Here is a 13,955-nt window from a genome sequence, read left to right as displayed (position 1 = left end):
GAATTCCAGTGATACTGTATGTGTTGCATTGTGTATGGTGCAGGATTGTACAGGACAATTAAATGAAAATATTACAAAAGTGATGATGTCGAGCAGAGGTTAGAGGCATGTCAACATGGAGAGTGACATGGAATGCCGTCAGTGCTCTGAGACAGAATCATAGCACAAATGCGAGTGAGAATAAGGGATAAGCAGGTAATTAAATATGAGCTAAGAGTTATGGAAGTTCACAAAACAGGAAGGTTAAATACAGGAGTCAGTGTAAAGAAAAGTTTGGTCTATTATTCAGTATAAATACTTCAGCAACAAAAGCAACAGATCTGGATCTAGCTACACAGTCTCTTCTAGAATGAAAGCAGCAGAATGGGAAGGAATTGGTAACAAGAAGGTTAAAGTAACAATGGAATTAAAGTGGGTATTTTTATGTAAGTGGAAGGATGGAACTACAAAGAAATGTTTGGAACTTGTTAAAATTTTAGCCATTTTTTTATGAAGAGCAAACGCATGGACATTCTAACAGAAGCAGAAGATTTTTTTTGAAAGTGGAAGTAATATTAAGTAGGCGAAAACTAAAATGCAAGAAAAACTTTGTGGGAAAATTCAAGGGGAAAGTGAAAAGGTAAATTAGTCAATTAATGTCAAGTAATGCAAGACCAGGCAATAAGAGAAGCTATCCTCTTGACAGATTTTTGTAAGAATATGAAATAATGAATTGCCAAGTTAATACTCAACCAAACCAGCAATATTATAGAGGGGCCAGGATCAGGATACAAGGCATTATCTACATTGAGCTTTAACCTGGGAGGGACATTATGCAACCGACATATTGCTGACCTGTGTCACTATTAAAATAAATACTAAAATTGTAGCCATAGTGTCAGTGCACAGAGATGAGGGGTTATGCCTATGGGGAACCATATGTTAGTCATGACGATGCACATGAGGTAGCAAAGGACGTAAACTAGTGAAACAATGTTCTCCTTTGCATTCTTTTTTTTTCTCAAAATATTTTTTATTTTCAATTAAAATAACATTTACATAATATTTTTAATATAATTTTAAACAACTATATACAATATTTACAATAGCCTGACTTTCAGTTATATAAACTGTATGTTATTAAATATAGAATTAACAGATCAGTTATCAGAGATACAATGTTGATTACTGCAGACTGTCCAACAAATATCTAACTTTCTTCCAAGGATTATTTACCAATGGCCTGGGATAGATTCGAAGTTCTTTGATTTTTATTTTCATCGATGCAGTTGTCTTCAGTAAAGTGTAGAATTCTTCCAAGGTCGGGGGTGTATTTGAATTCCACCTTCTGGTTATGCATTTCCTAGATATAGCAAGTATTGCCCATAATAAATACATATTTGTCTTATTCAGGTAGGTACCTTCATTTACATTTAGTATAATCAATGCTTTAGTTAAGGTAAAGGATTCATTAAATAAAGCTTGTAAAAAATGATTGATTCCATTCTAATATGATTTAATTTTATTATATTCATAAAAAATATGAATCCAGTCTGCTTTATTTGACTTTTCACACCTCCAGCAAAAAACACTTGTAGTAGTACTGATCTTTTTAATTCTATCTGGTGTTAAAAATGTTCTATGTAAGTATTTCCAGTTAAATATTTTCCAGTACTGTGTGTTAGAGGTGTAATTAACTGATAGTAAGATGTTAGTTTTAATTTCTTCTGTTAACTGCAATGACTGACCTTTTGTTAAGAACTGCCAGTATGATGGTTTGGGAATTGTTTTATATGTTATTAACTCTTTATATAGATTTGAAATGGAATTTTTCTTTCCACAACTATTATATATAAATTCATACAGAAAACGTATTAGATTTGGAATATCTTTAAATGAGGAATTATTAATTATTCTGCATACATCTTGAGTGCGTGTTAGAAAGCTTTGTAAGGTTAACCAGTCCTGTGTTGGAATATTGTAAGCAGTTTTTATCATGTGTATATCTAAAACATTTAATTTATTTACACATTGAAACCAGCATAATAATCCATTTTGTTCCAGGAGGTTATTGTTTCCCTATATATTTTGTGAGGAAAGTTCTTAGTGATGGTAAATGGGGTTAAAAGGTCAAACCAAAGTTTTAGAACTATGTTTGCATTGATAAGTTTCCTAAAGAAATTGATGTAATGATTAATCAGTGTTGTTTTAAAAGGTTTTGTTATATTATATTGTATACTTATGCATAGTATGTACCAGGGTTTGTTTGATTTGTCTACTATTAAATGTTTTTTTAACAGATTAAATTAATTTGTTAATATAGCCATTGTTAATTCTATCCAGTTGGCAAAATAATTTGGGTTTATCCAGTCTATTGTAGTTTTAAGCACAGATGCTTTTATATAGGTTCACAGGTTCATAGGTAAGTACTAGGCTATCTGCCTAAGGGCATTTATAAACCTAGCCAGAATGTGTTGGCTTTCACCACCTCCTTAGATTAGTTCCCTGTGCCTCTGTCAAGCAGAGTCATTAGTTCCCTGCGCCACTGTCCAACAGAGCCACTGCAGTGATCCCCGGGGGAGATTTTCTGTTTACTATCCACCCGTCAAGGTTTCGCTCAAAGAGTGTTAGTGAGGGACTCTGCCTGATGTATATTGGAATCCTGTTCCAAAGCATGGGGATCCTCTGGGATAGGAATCAATCCCTGCAGCATGTCCTATTTATCGTTGTGGTGAGGTTTATATCTCTAGAGCGTGTGGCTCTCCAGGATTTGTTCTTTTTAGGTGGAGCATGTCCATCAATTCTGGGTTGGACATGACCTTGTATGTCAGGCAGAGATCACCTCTGAGTAAGCGGTATGCAACTGAGTACAGCTGGAGTTTCTTGAGTCAGGCTGAATAGGACATCTGTTTGAGGCAAGTAATCCTCTTGGTGAGGTACTTTTGTGGTCTTTCCAGCTGTTGCAGGTGTCTTGTAAGGTACATCTCAAATGGGGCATTGTAGTCTATGATGGGTCTAATGAGTGATGAGCAGAGAGGCACAATAACCTCTTTTGTTTTAGATGCGAACCCTTTTGTGATTAGGTGGGCCACATAGAAGGATTTTCTGACCACCTTGGCAATATGATTATCAAAGGAGAGATTACTATCTACTTGGGTCCCCAGATCCCTTATTACATTTTCTGTATTTAGGGGACTACCACCTATGTGGTAGTTCACGGGTACTTTGTTTTTTGCAAAGGGGATGACTATGCACTTTTTGGCATTTAGCTTGAGGCCATGATTTTGACACCAGGTATCCGTCTCAGTGAGGCCCATCTGAAGGGTGTCTGTATCAGCCAGAGAATCAATGATGGCCCCTAGTTTGCAGTTATCTGTGAACTTGGTCAGCCATAGTCCTCCTACGCTTGCCTGTACCTCTGAGAAGTATATACCGAACAGGAAAGGTCCTAGGACTGAGCCCTTGGGGACGCCACTTGTAACCAGTTTAGAGTCGGACGTAGAACCTGCAACTCTCACCATGTGGGTTCTATCCATGAGCCAGTTGGTAACCCATCTCGTGACATAGGGGTTTATATTCAAGATGGTGAGCTTGTCTATAATACTAGAATGGGGAATGGTGTTGAAAGCCTTTGCAAGGTCAAGGTAGGCTGTGTGGACCTCCTTTCCCTTGTCTAATGCCTTGGTAACTGTCTCAAAGAAGTCCACCAGGTTTAAGAGGCATGATCTGCCCTTAACAAAGCCAAACTGGGTAGGGTCCAATGTTTGGAGTTTCCCAATGTCTCTGTTAATGAGTTCCATGATGATGCATTCCATAACCTTACAGACCAGGCTAGTCAGGCTTATAAGGCGATAGTTCCCAGGGTCCGTTGTGGCTTCAACTTTGTGGAGCGGGATAACTGTTGCTGTGTGCCACTCTGTGGGTACGTAGCCTATAGAGAGACTGAGTTTGAACAGTGTGTTTAGGTGAGGGGTTAGTTCATTTTGGAGCTCTTGTAAGACACAGCCTGGGACATTATCCGGTCCCATTGAAGCTGTGTTTTTGGCTTTGGATAGGGCTGTTTTAACCTGTGTGTCGGTGATTGACGGGGCCCTACATTCTTCTGGTATGGTTATGGGCCCTTTAGGGGGTGAGAGGGGGGATGAAGTTTGCACTAAACCTGTCTGCCAGAATGTTTGCAATATCAGTCGGTTCAGTGTATTCTGTGCCATTCTGCACTAACTCAGAGCAGATCTGAGAGTTTCCACTTAGGTTCTTGACATAGCTAAAGACCGCTTTGTGGTTATCTTTGGAGTCATTGGCGATTTTTCTTTTGAAACTAGCCTTGGATGATTTAATGAGGGATTGTAGTTTCTTGCTGATACTGATCAGGGATGTCTTTCCTGCTTGGGATTTTACTCTTTTCTGTAGTAGTTTCCTCCTTCTGTTGTATAGCTTGTTTATGGCAGGGGTCCACCAGACTCGTTTCCTTTTCTTGGAGGAGTGAGTCTTGGTTTTACTTGGGATAGCACGATCCATGCATTCCTGCAGATGCTCATAGAGTGCCTTTGTAAAGGTTTCAGCAGCTTGGACAGCATTGTCCTTTAGCATGGGGGCCGTGAACTTTTCCACCTCGGTCTTACGTAACGTGAAGTTTGCTTTTGAAACGTTTTCGTGGTGGTTTCCTTGATTGGGGGTGGGGGCGGAATGTGGATATCCAGAGTGATTAGTCTATGGTCTGATCTAACCAGCGAGGGGTTGACCTCTGGTGTTGAACACCGGTCACCCTTGTTGGCAATGACCAGGTCCAATATTTTGTTCTCTCTGGTGGGGGTGTTGACCAGTTGATCCAGGGCATTCGAGTTTAAAAATTCTAGGAAGCATTGGGCAAGGGATTTAGTACTTGAGGAGTTCTCCCAGTCTATGTTTGGGTAATTTAAATCACCCAGTATTAAGGTGTTTGGTAGGACCTTCATATTTCCCAGTGTCTCCAGAAATGCGGAATGGGGGTCCTGGGCCATGGTGGGTGATCTGTAGCAAGCTACAATTTGGATTGCAGTTTTGCCCATTGTTAGTTGCACATGGATGATCTCTGATGCATTGTGCTGTGCCACTAACCTGGAGGTGTGGGTATTCTTGATGAATATGGATACACCCCCACCTTTTATGTTTCGGTCCTGGTTCTGTGGCCGAAAGGTATGGTATGAGTTATAGCCTAGTAGTGCTGGGGTGCTCTCAGGAGCCTTAAACCAGGTTTCTGTTACTGCACAGATGTCGATGTTCTCCATATTGAGGAGTGCCTCAAGTGCATGCATTTTGAGGTTTAGACTTCTGGCGTTGAGTAGCATTACCCTTAGTTTTTGGTTACTTGTGCTTTTTATGGTGGTGGGTTTGTCTTTTGAGCTTTGCCTAAAAAAGGCACTATGGGGCGGCAAGAGCCTTGGCCAGTATTCAAAAGCCTAAGGGTGACAGGTGCAAGCCATCTTTTGTGAAGCAATGTGGCTTGTCGAGCATGTCATCCCAGGCGGACAGATACTGGATCCCCTTTGAATGAAACCAGAAACTTAGCCTATTGTTGAAATTGATCATTTTTTTCTTTTTACTGTGGCATCATTCTTGGTGATGGCAGGATGCTACTCAGGGTCAGGGTCATGCTGGTCTGGGCTACATGATCAGAGAGCTCTTCCATGTCTCTTTTCATGTAGTCCAGGGAGGTACATCTCAGGTCCTTCACACCAACATGGACAATGATAGAGTTGCATTTGTACTTGTTCTGGAGTGACCTGAGTGCTTGTGTTACGTGGCAGATCCTGGCACCTGACAGGCAGCTAACTGTAACCTTCTCCTTGTCCAGCCTAGTTAGTGGGACATCAGTGTGCCTGACTATAGAGTCACCTATTACTGGTGTGTTGGGTATGTTATTTTGCGTTAAGGGTTGTGATTGTGTGGCACACTGATTACGGGAAGTATGTGTTCATGGTTGGTGATGGGGTGTGGAGGTTACATGGATGTCTGCTTTGGAGGTTTCTGTTGCTTTTGCAGATTTTTATTTAGAGCCTCCGAGTATGTTTTCATGTATTCATGTGTGTTATTTGCCGGTGTTGGTTTATTAGGTCTATGTGAGACTGGTGGTGTGTTGCAAGTATTACCCTTCTCCTCTTGACTGTCAGTTCCAATCTTGGGTTGAAAGAGCTTTGCCTCCAGTTTGGCTGTATAATTGCATCTCTCGCATATATTAGTGTTTGGTGGTAGGAGGAGAGGGTTGTCTGTGTACATGAGGCAGTTGTAACATTGCCTCAAAATGCCCAGATTCACCAGCTGGACTGGAGAGTACACCGGGAACTGCCCTTTGGACATGCCTGAATAAGTAGTGTAAGCTGTTTTTCTGATTGGCTGGGAAGTTCAATTCTCCTTGTTTCCAGGGTCTAATGTGATGAGTTAGAGCTACTCTTTTCTTTTTGGGATACCATAAATATTTTATTAAACATGAGTTTATTTCTTTAAGAATGCATCTTTCAGGAATTAACTGTATTGCTAATGCTACATATAGTATTTTTGGAAATAAGACCATTTTTATTAATTGCAATCTGTCTTCAAAAGTTAATATAATTTTGTTCCACTTTTCTATATATATTTTTATTGTTTCAGTAATGTTTTTATAATTTATTAATATTGTTTCGTTTATATTTTTGCATAATACTATTCCTAAATAATTTAGCGTAAGTTCTTGTTTTCCTATGATGGATTTATCTGTAACTTGTAGTTCTGTTTTTTTATTTAAAAATAGAAATTTTGATTTTGATCTATTAAAGTGTAGACCTGAAATCTTATAAAATTTCTCCATTACTTCTTCTAGCTCTCCTAATGACTCTCTGGAGTTTGATAGGGTTAATAAAATATCATCAGCAAAAAGCATTATTTTAGATATGTACTGGTCCTTTTATTCTTGGGTTATTGTGTATTATTTCTGCTAGTATTTCTATAGCCAAAGCTAATAAAATAGGAGAAAGGGGGCATCCTTGTTTAGTACCTTTCGTTATATGGATAGATTCTGAGGTGAAAGGACCTAATTTAATGTAGGCTAAGTTATTAATATAGATTTTTTTTTTAGTAATAAGGTGAAGGGAGAAGGAAATTCAAATAATGCTAAAGTTTTCAATAGATATTCCCAGTTGGGGGAATCGAAGGCTTTTTCTATGTCTAATCCGATTACAAGTGTTTCTCTATCTTCTTTATTCACATAATCGATGAGAGTAAGTATCCTTTTAATATTATCATGTGTGTGCCTGTTATATAAAAATTCAGTTTGATCGCTATTGTCTTTGAAAGTGGGATTTTCATTCTGTTAGCTAGGAGTGACACAAATATGTTGTAATCATTATTCAGTAATGATACAGGTCTGTATGAGGTGCAAAGGTCTGATGGTTTATTATCTTTTAGAATTGGTGTTATGAGAGAATATTTTCATGAGGGTGGTATTTTTGCTACTGATTTCTAGCAAAGTGTTATGAAAAAGGGAGATTACTATTGAAGGGAAGAGTTAGTACATTTCCCTAATTTTACCATTTATCCCTGGAGCTTTGTTAGATTTACTTTCTTTTATCTTGTCAACAATTTCTTTGTAGGATATAGGTTTTTGTAGGTCTAGTTTTAAGTTTTCGGGATTTTTTTAAATATTGATAAGATTTGTATCTAAGTTTATTTGGTTGGTATCTAAATCTTCTTTTTTGAAGTGTTCCATATAATGGAACCAAAATGCTTCAAGGATGTCTCCTATATCTGATACTTTTTCCCTTTCTTTTCATGATATATACTACTAATGTTATTTGCTTTAGATTGTATTTTAATTCTTGTAGATAAGTTATGTAGATATCTGGGGGAGGTGGCTAATGAGTTTAATTTTAATTTTTCCAAGGCTAGACAAGTTTTGTATGTTAGAATTTCATTATATCTTTTATTTAATTCCTCTATTTCTTTTCTGACATATGGACAATTCTGATTTTTTTTTAGATTTTGCTGTCAAGAGTCTGGTTTGCAAGTCTAATGATTCAAATTCCCACTTTCTAACTTTATCTTTGTATCAGCTAAGGATCTTACCAAATAAATACGCTTTTAATGAGTCCCAAACCATGACTCTACTGATTTCTGTTGTATTATTAATTTCAAGAAATAATTGCAGTTCTGACAACATCCAGGATCTGAATTCTTTAATTTTCATGATATATGATGAAATTCTAGTTGAGAGGATTAAAGATTTAAACTCTGTTTGGAGCTTCATTATCAGACAGTCATGATCTGAGAAGGGGCATGGTACTATTGAGAAGTTGAGGATTTTTGTTTGTAAATCTTGAACTACGGATAATTTGTCTAGTCTGGTTTCTGTTCCAAATCTATGGTCTTTATGGGAAAATAATAAGGATTTATCATCTTTTACTTTCAAAGTGTCTATTAAATGAAATGAATCAATCCATCTTTTTAAGGATTTTGAAATAGTTGCTATGTGAAAAGACTTCATGATGGTTTCAGAAGCTTCTAAGGTACAACTAAAGTCTCCTCCCAGTATAAGATTTCCTTTATAATTGTTGGAAATAAAATCTAGGTGTTTTTTAACTGTTCCTGCTCCAATTCCTGGGAACCAATATAGATTAGCTAAGGCCCATATTCTGTTATTAAATTTAATTATAACAAACACTAGTAAACCTTCTTTGTCTTCATATTTATAAATAACTTTTGGAGTGATTATGTTTTTCTTCCAGAGAATTGATACTCCTTTTGTCTTTGTTCTATAGGAGGATTGAGCTAAGACTGTATAGTCCTTAGGGTCCCAAATAAAGCTATAATTAGTCTTAAAATGTGTTTCCTGGAGAAATACTACTTGTGCCTTATTTAGATTTAAATATTTTAATAAGTTTTATCTTTTATTTGCATTATTTAAGCCATTAGTACTTAATGATAAGAATGTTAAATCCATTTCAAGTTATTGTTGGAAGAAACATTTTGCTTCTGTTTTTTACATTTTGATTATAGTAGTTATACCATATTATCTGATAACATTGAATGTTATTTTATGTGTGTAAACTTGGGAGTGTAATTTAATGTTCTTTCTTCTTTAAATACAAGTAGGGTAAAATTCTGGTCAGGCTTTAAAAAAGTACTTCTATGAAACATTAATTCTAAATTATCAAATACAAGTAAATATGAATTTCCCATTAAACATGGAATGAAAGTCATTACTAATCCAATAGATAAAGACAGAACTATTGGATTATCACTCCTACCTTTAACCAACAATATCAGCTGAGCTCCATATGTTAAATTATTATATGTAGGATTTTCTTAAAAAAGATATGAAATTCTATATTATTTTATTATCATTCTATAGTATTTTATATATCAGGATGAAATGTTAGTAGTGTAAACAATTATTATGTTGACTCAGAAAATATCCAATATTTAGTTACCCTTAAGAGATCCCAAACATGTCAGATAAATTAAATGCAACAGAGGAGCATACACTAAATAAGCCAACAACAAATAGATTATTACTAAAATAATTTGACAAAAAAGGCTCTGTAGGAGACAATGAGTAATTACCAATGAAATATGAATTTACTGTAGGTGTACTGTCTTCCTTTACTTTCCCACTCATGAGCTCACCAACTTCAACTTACACTTATGAAAAGACATGGCTTATCAGTGGTATCCTGACTCTGAGTAGAGGCGCCGTACATTCTAGTGCAGTGCTTTTACATATTTATAGATTTACAAAGCAGAGTCTAAGAATGAACTATGATCACCCTGACAATTCCCACCCTGCATAGGGCACCTCCTGCTTCCAGAATGGGTAATCACATCAGGTCTAGAATGACTGTGTAGGTACCCATATGTTAATCAAGACTTACATTAGGTAAGTATTAATCAAATAGTGTTTAGAGCATCTTAGAGAGTTCTTGGGCAGTTTGAATACTCTTAAGCCTCTCCTCCCTTGACCAAAAACAGAGATTTCCCTTCCCTTTCTTTCCCTTGTTTTAAATCAGTACTTTGTGTCTTTCGGCTTATCCTGGTTAGGGGTCACCACAGCGGAACTCCGGTCTGCTAATGATTGGTAGTGGATTTTTACATGCCAAGTTACCAGCCCTGACGCACAACCTTCTACGAAGGCACGCCCCATTCACGTATGCCTCCACACAGAAGATGCTCTAGCTGAGAATCGAGCGGGAGAACGTCTTGCGTCTTGCTGTGAGGCGACAATGCTAAAAGAAATTCTGCAAACATAGGTAAACAGAGATAACATTCAGTAGTCCGTCTTGTATAGGACTCGTAATCCATTAAACAAGTCAGTAACTAACATCACTTTAGTAAACCTTATAAAGACAAATTAGAAATAATTTCCTAGCTCTTTAAATTTTCTGATAAAGCAAAATGTTAACAATAAGCTATTTTAACTAAAAGTGTAAAGCATTTCAATGTTTCCTTGCTTGTATACATTTTTACTTATATTGTAGTGTCAATAGCTGTCTTTGAAATCTATACAATACTTCACTTCTTCAAATCATTCATTTTTTCAGTTTAGGTTTTGTTTTGTCAAAATGGCAACAATATGTCAAGGGCACAATTAATATTTAGACTGACGTTTCAAATAAATAACTTGTCAGTTGCCAATTGAGTTAGTTTAGAATGTATGGTTAGTGCAAATATAGCATGTTGCAAAAATAATATGTATTTTTTTGTGTGCTCTAGAGACTGTCATATGCAAGTGACATATATTATGTAGCATATATAGAGCAGATAGCTTATGGATTCAGGTTGCTAAAATAAATTATGCTTATTAATCAGGCAGTTTCATTTAAGTTCACAAGTAATTTGGGGACATTTGAGTTTCCAGGAATGTGTAGTCCAATCTGAGTAATTTATAAAGTATTTACAAGTTGTTCTATTAAGTTATCTAATTTACCCTTCCTTAGATTGTAATTCAATTCAATAGTTAAACAACATTACTTTTTTGTTATTTGTTATCTGCAAGGCTTAATGCACTTCGCAGATTCACAAAGTCCATAGAAACTGCCACAGTTGTTTTCTGTTGCCATGACAATGCAAATATAGCAGTTCCTAATCAATGAGTGTTAAAAAAAACTGAAATAGTTCACGAGGCTGATAGAATGTAAAGAAAGCTTCACTTCTCATAAGCAACAGTACATTTTTCCCTCCTTTTATATATTATGTTAATATTATAGGAAATAATTAAACTGACAGTATGTATATAAACAAAACATTTCAGAGTTAATCGCTAACATGCCCCATAACCCATTAAGCATAACAGTGTCCACCATTAATCTAATAACTATTGTAATAATATCTGAGTCAACTTTTCCTCATAAACATGTGTCACAATTCATTAAACAAAGCAGAGTCTAACATCTGTCTAATAATCATTATAAAGACAAATAATAGTAATTTCCTGTCTCTTCAAACTTTCTGATATCGCAAAATGTTAACAGTAAGCTATTTTAACTGGAAGACTAAAACATTTCAATACTTCCTTGTGAATATATATTTTTACTTATGCTATAGTGTCACGAACTGTCTAAAATCTATGCATTACTTCACTTCTTTCAAGTTATTCATTTTACAGTTCAGATTATATTTTGTCAAAATGTCAATAGCATTTCAAGGGCACATTTAATATTTAAATTGATATTTTAAATGAATAGCTATCAGTTGTCAAGTGAGTTTGTATAGAGTGTGAGGTAACTGCAAAGATAACATGTTGCAAAAAGCAATATGTATCTTTTCATGTGCTCTAGAGACTGTCAATTTCAAGTAACATATAAAATGTAACTTTACAGTGCAGACAACTTGTGGAATCAGCATGTTAAACTGAGTTGTTATTGTTGTTGTTGTGTCTTTCGGCTTTTCTGGGTTAGGGGTCGCTACAGTGGAACTCTGGTCGGCTAATGATTGGCAGTAGATTTTTACATGCCAAGTTGCCAGCTCTGATGCACAATCTTCAACGAAGGTATGCCCGTTCACGCATGTCTCCACACAGAAGACGCTCTAGCTGAGAATCGAACAGGACAGCGTCTTACTGTGAGGCGACAATGCTACTGCAGCACCACCACCACAGTTAAACTGAGTAATACTTTTGTAATCAAGCAGGTACATTTAAGTGCACAAGTAGTTTGGGAACATTTCAGTTGTGTTTCCAGGAATATGTAATCCTATGAGGATAAATCATAAAATATTTATAAATAGTCCTATTATGTATTTATTTTACCTTGCTTAGGTTGTTTTTCATTTTAATAACTAAGCAACATTACTTTTTCTTATTTGTTATCTGTGAGGCTAAATGCACTTTGCAGGTTCACAGTGTCCTTAGAAACTACAGCAATTGTTTACTGCTGCTATAGCAACGCAAATAGAATGTGAAGAAAGCTTCACTTCTCTTAACAGTACATTTTTCCCTCCTTTTTTTTTATATATTTGTTAATACTAAAAGGAAATAATTCAAAGGACATATGTACATGAATGGAACATTTCAGAGTTAATCACGAACATCCAAAACACACACCAAACAGCCAATACTTAGTCCAGCAACAATTTTCTTTTATTCTCTCCAAAGATCTGGTACCTCGGCCATTCGCCTTCAAAGGATCACAATTCAATTTTACATAGTAACAATATTTATACAAACATTAATTGAATCAATTATTCAATTTGTTACATAATTAATTGCGAAAAAGGAGGGAAAAAGAAGCATCTAAAATATATTTAAAGTGACCTTCCTATTTTTAAATATTATAAATATTTTAAATATTTTCAATAATATAAAAATATAAACATTTTATATAATATTTGTATTCATATATATATATATATATACATAATTTACCATCAAGAAATATTCCTAACACATTAATCAATCAAATTATCATATACCTAATTCCAAATTAAGTCCTAAAGGTTTTAAAGTGTTGTATTTTAGAATCATTCTAGTTTCTAGCTCCAATAATTTGTCACAAATATCATCACCTTTACAACAAAAAGGTTTGCCCAAAATACTGAATTTCAAACTATCAGCTTTTCCTTCATGATTTTCTAAGAAATGTTTGGCAACTGGACTAGATAAATTATGATTTTGAATGTCTTTTAAGTGCTCTAAGATTCTCACCCTAACCATTCTTTTGGTTTGTCCAATATACCATACATTATTACAACAGCAAGTTAGTATATATACAACACCAATAGATTTGCAAGTAAAATGATGCTTAGGGTAATGGTTAAATTTGTTTCTATAATTAGGAGATTTTGGTATTTGGTCAGTGAGGATGATCAGATAGGTGAGCTTTTCCCTGATCATATAATATTTTCTTATAAGAAAGGGAAAAATTTAAAGGAAATATTGAATAATAATCTCTTAATTAAAAGAACCTCTAATGCCACTAACATGGGATCTTTCAGGTGTGGTTCTTGCAGTTTATGTGACAGAATTATTGATGTCAGATGTATTAATAATGTTAACCATTACCCTAAGCATCATTTTACTTGCAAATCTATTGGTGTTGTATATACACTAACTTGCTGTTGTAATAATGTATGGTATATTGGACAAACCAAAAGAATGGTTAGGGTGAGAATCTTAGAGCACTTAAAAGACATTCGAAATCATAATTTATCTAGTCCAGTTGCCAAACATTTCTTAGAAAATCATGAAGGAAAAGCTGATAGTTTGAAATTCAGTATTTTGGGCAAACCTTTTTGTTGTAAAGGTGATGATATTTGTGACAAATTATTGGAGCTAGAAACTAGAATGATTCTAAAATACAACACTTTAAAACCTTTAGGACTTAATTTGGAATTAGGTATATGATAATTTGATTGATTAATGTGTTAGGAATATTTCTTGATGGTAAATTATGTATATATATATATATATGAATACAAATATTATATAAAATGTTTATATTTTTATATTATTGAAAATATTTAAAATATTTATA

This window comes from Protopterus annectens, chromosome 17.part0 (genome assembly GCF_019279795.1).
Source record: "Protopterus annectens isolate FY-2018-M chromosome 17.part0, PAN1.0, whole genome shotgun sequence".
Classification (NCBI taxonomy): domain Eukaryota; kingdom Metazoa; phylum Chordata; order Ceratodontiformes; family Protopteridae; genus Protopterus; species Protopterus annectens.
The sequence above is the reverse complement of the archived record's forward strand: the minus strand, read 5'-3'. Positions refer to the sequence as shown.